Below are 7,392 nucleotides of genomic sequence, written 5' to 3'. Positions count from 1 at the left end.
GCAATGGGAGACGCCACTGTCCTGCTGGTGGGACAAGAGACACTGATGTGCTGCTGCTGCAGGAGGAGACTTGAAGGTGCTGCTGCTTCAAGGTGCTGAGGAGCGGGCAGCCTCCATGCCGGTGGCTGAGCTGAGCATGCTCCTGTTCATTAGCGCTCTCCCCTTCCTCTCTTTTTCCGGAGGTGGAGAGAGAGAAACGCACAGATCTCTTTCTTTCCTGGTAGGAAATGGAAGAGCCTCGTATCTACATATTGGCCAGATTCTGCCTGGCGCCCTTGGGACTGGGGATCTGTGTTGATCTGTAAGAAAGAGCAATCGTCAGCACAGCAAATCCCCGTGACCTTGTGTCTATCAGCATCGTCCAAATCCCTCTCTAGAGCTGTGGGCTGGCTAAGCTGTGTGTTGGATGGTGAAAGTGGGAAATGGGAATGGGTTGGGAAAGGATGTGTGCGCCGAGAAATCCTTGCTGGGATGGGAAGACTTCCTTGGGGTGGAAAGGCATTGGGCTCGGAAATGAAAGAGATGGGAAATGTTCTCTGGGTTTGAAAGCATTGGGAAGCAAAAGCATTGGGATGGGCAGTCACGCCTGGGATGGGAAAGTACTGGGATGGGAAATCTTTAATGGGGTGGGTAACATTTATTGAAGTAGGAAAACCATGGGGAAGTCCTCCAAGAGAGGGGAATTCTTTGGGACGAGATCTCTTTGGATGAAGGGAAAAATCTGTTTGTGTTGATGGGAAATCTTTTGTATGGGAATCTGTTCTCATGTGAACTTGTCAGGATGGGAAATGACCATGAGGATGAAAGCTGGTCCTGGGCTGGGAAATGCTCAGGACGGGCAAGAGGCGGTGTGGAAGCGTCGTGGGCATGGCAAGTACTGCGTGGGAGGGAAAGCCTGCTGGGGATGGCCAAGTCTTGCGCTGGGCAGCCTGCTTGGCTCCAAAGCCTGCAGTCCTCCCCAAGATGTCGGCGAGGGGCTGGTCAGCCGTTGGGACGGAACCCCCGTTGCCCGCGTTCCCCAAGCAACCGCCCCACTCTCCAGCCACCATGGCAGGTCCAGCAGCCGGCTCCCGCTCCTCCCGGGGCTGCGGCCCTGCTGGCGAGCCCAGCGCCCCAGAGCTCAGCCCAGCGCCCTTTTTCCCACAGAGGATTTCCCCAGACGGCTTCCGCGGCTTCCGCAGACGCAAAACTCCCCCTTCGTCGTCCCAGCCGTGCCGCCAACGGTGGCTGCCTGGCTGCTTCCCTCCCTCCCCGGAGCGATGGCGCTGCCCTTGCAGCCCCCCCAGGTACCCACCCTCCCCTCCGCACTGCCCCAGGCCACCGTCTGGCACGTGGTGCCGGGGGTCCAGGGGCAGGTGCTGCAGCTCCCCGCCAGGGTGCAGCTGCCACCTGGGGGGCACCTCCCAGCCCAGGGGCAGCACCTGCAGCTTGGGCAGCTCCCCGCTGCCACCATGGGGCAGCTCCCTGCTGGGGGGCAGCTCCCCGCCGTGGGGCATAACCTGCAGCTGGTGCAGCTCCCTGCTGTGGGGCAAAACCTGCCACTGGTGCAGCTCCCAACCATGGGGCACCAGCTGCAGCTGGTGCAGCTCCCCGCCGTGGGGCAGCTCCCCCACACCGCTCCTCCCTGTGCCCCCGTCCATCAGTGGGGACAGCCCATGGTGACGGGGACACTGGTGCCCCACCATGCGCTGGGGCTGGGGCCCAGGGCCGTGCTCCATGGGGAGCTCCTGCACCCTGCAGGCACCTGCCTGTTGCAGGCCCCCGCCCAGTGCAACCCCCCGCAACCCCTCGTCCCAGGGCCTCCGCTGCGGGAGCAGGCGCTCCCCGCGCCCCGCACCCTCAGCAGCAGCCGGGGGCAGCTGCCGGAGCCCTGCTTGCATGCCGTGGGGCTCAGCGAGGACCAGGGGCCCCCGCTGCCCGGCCCCACTCCCCACGAGCCTGCCCAGGCTCCAGCGACCGCCAGCACCCAGACGGCGACGCCCGACGGTGAGTTTGGGGCTGGCCCAGCCGGCCGCTGGGCGCCCCACACCCAGGAGCCATGGCAAAGCTGGCAGCGGGGGATGCTTGGGGGATTGCATTGGCTTGCTTTTTCCTCAGCGGCGACACTTGCAGAGGTGCCTGAGGAGCCCCTGGAGCTGCTGGAGCTGGGCCCCGATGCCTTCGCCGAGGCCTTTCCCCAGCTGGCAGGGGACAGCCAGCAGCTGCAGCACCTGCAGGACCAGCTCCCGGCCGACCTGGACAGCTCCGGCTTGGAGGAGCTGCTCAGCTGCCTGGATGCCGTGGAGCCCCAGGACGCCTTCGCCGCTGTCCCCAGCAGTCCTGTCCTCAAGCGCTTCCTCTCGCAGCTGCCCGACCTCTGCGAGGACATCGAGGAGCCCAGCACACAGGGACTGGCAGCCACCAGAGCGCTGGGTGAGGTCCCCTCAAGCCCTGGGCTGCACCCCGACAAGGTGCAGGCTGGGCGGGCGCTGCAGCCCCCTGCAGCTGCTGTGCCGCCACTCAGCTCCCCCCTCAAGCCTGCAGCCCGGCCCCAGCTCAGGAGAGCCCTGCCCAAAAGGCCCCCCCTGCAGGAATTCATCCCTGCCCGCAGGAGAACCCTGCCCCAGCCTCCCTTGGCTCCCCTCAAGAGGCGCCCCGACCCTGACTACCTCCCTGCCCGCAAAAGACCCCTGCCCCAGCCTCCCCAGGCTCCCGTCCAGAGCCCCCCCGACCCTGACTTCCTCACTGCCCTCAGGAGAGCCCTGCCCAAGCCTCGCCTGAGTCCCCTCCAGAGCCCCCCCGACCCTGCCCGCAGGAGACCCATGCCCAAGCCTCTCCCCAAAAGGCCCCCCCAGCAGGAATTCATCCCTGCCCGCAAGAGAACCCTGCCCCAGCCTCCCTTGGCTCCCCTCAAGAGGCCTCAACTTCTCCCAGCCCTCAGGAGAGCCCTGCCCAGTCCCCCTCGCAGTCCCCTCCAGAGCCCCCCGCTCTGGAGGGGACTGCCCACGGCTCTGCCCACGCAGCCGCGCACGCTGCAGCGTCCGGCGCAGCCCCGCGGGGACTACGTGCCCTGCGTGGGGCCCTGGGCGGGCGGCGACGCAGCGCCCACACCGCTGGAGGAGCAGGAGTCGTCGGTGCCCATCACGCCGCAGCAGCGTCCCGAGCGGGAGCGCCTCAAGAAGCTGGCCCAGGAGGAGCGGCAGCGGGCGGCCCACCACATGAGGATCGGCCCCGGGCAATTCTTCGAGCAGCGGCAGAAGGACCACGCCAGAGCCTACTCTTACGGCTACCCGTGACCGACCTCGGGCTTCTCCTCGACGGCCCCCGCAGCACCCAGGCCCGCTCAGCACGCAGGCAGGCACAGAGACCTCTGCAGGCACCTGCTCCAGCTTCAGCCACGCTCCTCAGCCCTTGCCCCTCTCGCTTGCCCTCTCCCCTCTCTCGTGCTGGACCTACGCACTGCTTGCCACTCTCAGGGATGGGCAACGGCAAATGCCAATGGCAAATGCGCGCGCGCCTCACCCAGGAAGGTGGCAATGGCAAGCTAGGGGGATGCTGGCAGCAGCTGGGCTGGGAAAGCTTGCCCATGGCAACTGCTGCTTGGGACACCAAAGGGCTGAGAGACAAGACTTAGCTCTTCTTTCGGGGCATTGCTCTTCTTTGCTGCCTTCTGGATTACATTCCTCTCCTTAGGTGCTCACTCAGCAAGGCCTCTGCCTGCAGAAAATTTTCTGCAGAAAATGCAGAAAATGGGTGCATGGCTGGATGGATGGGTGGGTGGGAGTTGGGAATTCAGCATTGGGATCAGAACTGGGAGGTTATTGGGATAGGAAATGATCAGTGGGATGGGAAGTGATGATGGGGATAGGAACTCATTGGCACGGGAAAAATGGGTTTTATTTGTATTAAATTTACATTATTAAATTTTATTTAATTTACTGGGTTTTATTTGTATTAAATTTACATTTTTAAATTTTATTTAAATTTCTGAGTGTTATTTTTATTAAATTTAAATTTTCAAATTTTATTTAATTTACTGAGTTTTATTTTTATTAAATTTAAATTTTTAAATTTTATTTAATGTACTGGTTTTATTATTTATTTCATTAAATCCACTTTATTGACTGTGTTGTACAGTATGGCATTGTTTCATTATTAGAAAATGATAAGTATTTACTATTATTAATTAAAAAATATTTACATATTTTATACATTATAAATTATCAATATTCTCATTTCTAATTTTGTTTGTTTTTATTCCTTTTCTACCCTATTAAACTCTCTTTATCCCAGTGCACTGCTTTGGACTTTAGTTTTCCTTCCGAGTCGTTGTGGATTCACTCCGGATGGGGGGACATTAGCGAACGCCTGTGTGCTTCAGATCCAAGGTCACCTTTGCCCTCAACTCAAGATCCATGTTTGCATCTGTTGTCATGAAGCAATGTTAACAACAGCAACAATTAAGTTACCTTATTTATTATTTCATGTTATTTCATGATTTCATGTTCAGTTATTTCATGCAGCCCACTCCATGGATGTGGGCATGGCCAGCACGGACGGCAGAAAATGGGTGCATGGCTGGATGGATGGCTGGGTGGGAGTTGGGAATTCAGCCTTGGGATCAGAACTGGGAGGTTATTGGGATAGGAAATGATCAGTGGGATGGGAAGTGATGATGGGGATAGGAACTCATTGGGATGGGAAAAATGGGTTTTATTTGTATTAAATTTACATTTTAAAATTTTATTTAATTTCCTGGGTTTTATTATTTATTTAATTAAATCCACTTTCTTGACTGTGTTGTACAGTATGGCATTGTTTCATTATTATAAAATGATAAGTATTTAATATTATTAATTAAACAATATTTATATATTTTATACTCGTAAGGGGGTGTCGAGAGGCAGGAGACCTTTTCTCCATTAACACCAGCGACAGGACCCACGGGAACGGGGTTAAGCTGAGGCAGGGGAAATTTAGGCTTGACATAAGGAGGGGGTTCTTCACAGAGAGGGTGGTTGCACACTGGAACGGGCTCCCCAGGGAAGTGGTCACTGCACCGAGCCTGTCTGAATTTAAGAAGAGATTGGACTGTGCACTTAGTCACATGGTCTGAACTTTTGGGTAGACCTGTGCGGTGTCAAGAGTTGGACTTGATGATCCTGAAATGCTTCTACACGAACGCACGCAGTATGAGGAATAAAATGGATGAGCTAGAAGTCCTGGCCCAGTCCCGCAACTACGACATCATCGGCATAAGCGAAACCTGGTGGGATGAGTCCTGTGACTGGGGTGTTGCGATAGACGGTTACAGGCTCTTCAGGAGGGACAGGCAGGGTAGGCGAGGTGGTGGGGTGGCGATGTATGTGAAGCAGGGGCTGGACTGTGTGGAACTTCAGGTCGGCGATGGCAAAGTTGAGAGCCTCTGGGTAAGGATCAAGGGACGAACGAATAAAGGGGATGTCGTTGTGGGAGTCTATTACAGACCGCCCGGCCAGGACGATAGCGCCGATAACTTATTCTTTACAGAACTAAGAGAGGCCTCGAGATTAACTCCCCTTGTCCTTATGGGGGACTTCAACTTGCCAGACGTTAACTGGGAGTGCCACACGGCTGACACGAGCAAGTCCAGGAGGTTCATGAAGCACCTAGATGATAACTTCTTGGTGCAGGTGCTGACGGAGCCAACTAGGAAAGGTGCCCTCCTAGACCTGTTGCTAGAAAACAGAGAGGGTCTGGTGGGAGATGTGGTGATTGGTGGCCGCCTCGGTCATAGCGACCATGAAGTGGTTGAGTTCAAAATTTACGGTGACAGAAGGAAAAGTGCCACCAAGACCTCATCCCTAGATATGGGGAAGGCGGACTTCAGGCTGCTCGGGGAACTAGTCAGCAAGGTCCCCTGGGAAGCTGCTCTTGAAGGCCTTGATGTCCACCAGTGCTGGTCACTCTTTAAGCGATGCCTCCTAGAAGCACAAGAACAGGCAATTCCTAAATACCGCAAGTCAGGCAGGCGCGGCAGGAGGCCAGCGTGGCTGAACAGGAACATTCTTACGGAGATTAGGCGGAAACAGAGAGTGTTTCGCTACTGGAAGGAGGGCCGGGTGACATGGAAAGAATACAGGGATGCTGCTCGTGTCTGTAGGAAGAAAATTCGTGTGGCTAAAGCACACCTAGAGTTGAAGCTGGCTGTGTCTGTGAGAGAAAATAAAAAGGGTTTTTTTAGATATGTGAATGGAAAAAGGAGAACTAAAGAATACGTAGGGCCGCTCCTTGACAGGGAAGGTCTTCTCACAGACGATGACATAGGCAAAGCAGAGACGCTTAACGCCTTCTTTGCCTCTGTCTTCAATGCCGATGATGGGCTTCGGGACCCAGGGTGCCCCGAGCTGGAGGACCGGGACGGTGGGGATGACAAACTCCCAACCGACCCTGAACGTGTGCGGGATCTGCTACTCCACCTGGATCCCTACAAGTCCATGGGTCCGGATGGGATTCATCCCCGGGTGCTGAAGGAGCTGGCGGACGTCATCGCGGAACCTCTCTCAATTATTTTTCAACGATCCTGGGAGTCTGGAGAGGTCCCGGTAGACTGGAAGCTGGCAAACGTTGTGCCGATTTTCAAGAAGGGTCAGAAAGAAGACCCTAGCAATTACAGGCCTGTCAGTCTCACGTCAGTGCCTGGTAAAATCATGGAGAAGATGGTTCTCGAACGTATTGAGGCGCACCTGGGGGACAAAGCAGTCATTGGTCCCAGCCAGCATGGGTTTGTGAAGGGTAGGTCCTGCCTAACTAACCTGATTTCCTTTTATGATAAGATCACCCGTATGGTAGACCAAGGGAAACCAGCTGATGTGATTTTTTTGGACTTCAGCAAGGCTTTTGACACGGTTTCCCATAGGATCCTACTGGACAAAATGTCCAGCATACAGCTAAATAAAAACATCATACGATGGGTGAGCAATTGGCTAACGGGCAGGGCCCAAAGGGTTATGGTAAATGGGGCTGCGTCAGGCTGGCGGGCGGTCACCAGTGGGGTCCCTCAAGGCTCCATTTTAGGGCCGGTACTTTTCAATATTTTTATAAACGATCTGGATGTAGGAATAGAAGGCATTTTGAGCAAGTTTGCTGATGACACCAAACTTGGAGGAGTTGTGGACTCGAATGAGGGTGGAAAGGCCTTGCAGAGGGATCTGGATAGGTTGGAGAGCTGGGCGATCGCCAACCGCATGAAGTTCAATAAGAGCAAGTGCCGGGTCCTGTACCTGGGACGGGGAAACCCTGGCTGCACGTACAGACTGGGCGATGAGACGCTGGAGAGCAGCCTAGAAGAGAGGGATCTGGGGGTCGTGGTAGACAGCAAGTTGAATATGAGCCGGCAGTGTGCCCTGGCAGCCAGGAGGGCCAACCGTGTCC

Source organism: Anas platyrhynchos, chromosome 19 (genome assembly GCF_047663525.1).
Source record: "Anas platyrhynchos isolate ZD024472 breed Pekin duck chromosome 19, IASCAAS_PekinDuck_T2T, whole genome shotgun sequence".
NCBI classification, from domain to species: domain Eukaryota; kingdom Metazoa; phylum Chordata; class Aves; order Anseriformes; family Anatidae; genus Anas; species Anas platyrhynchos.
Note: the sequence above shows the minus strand (reverse complement) of the source record.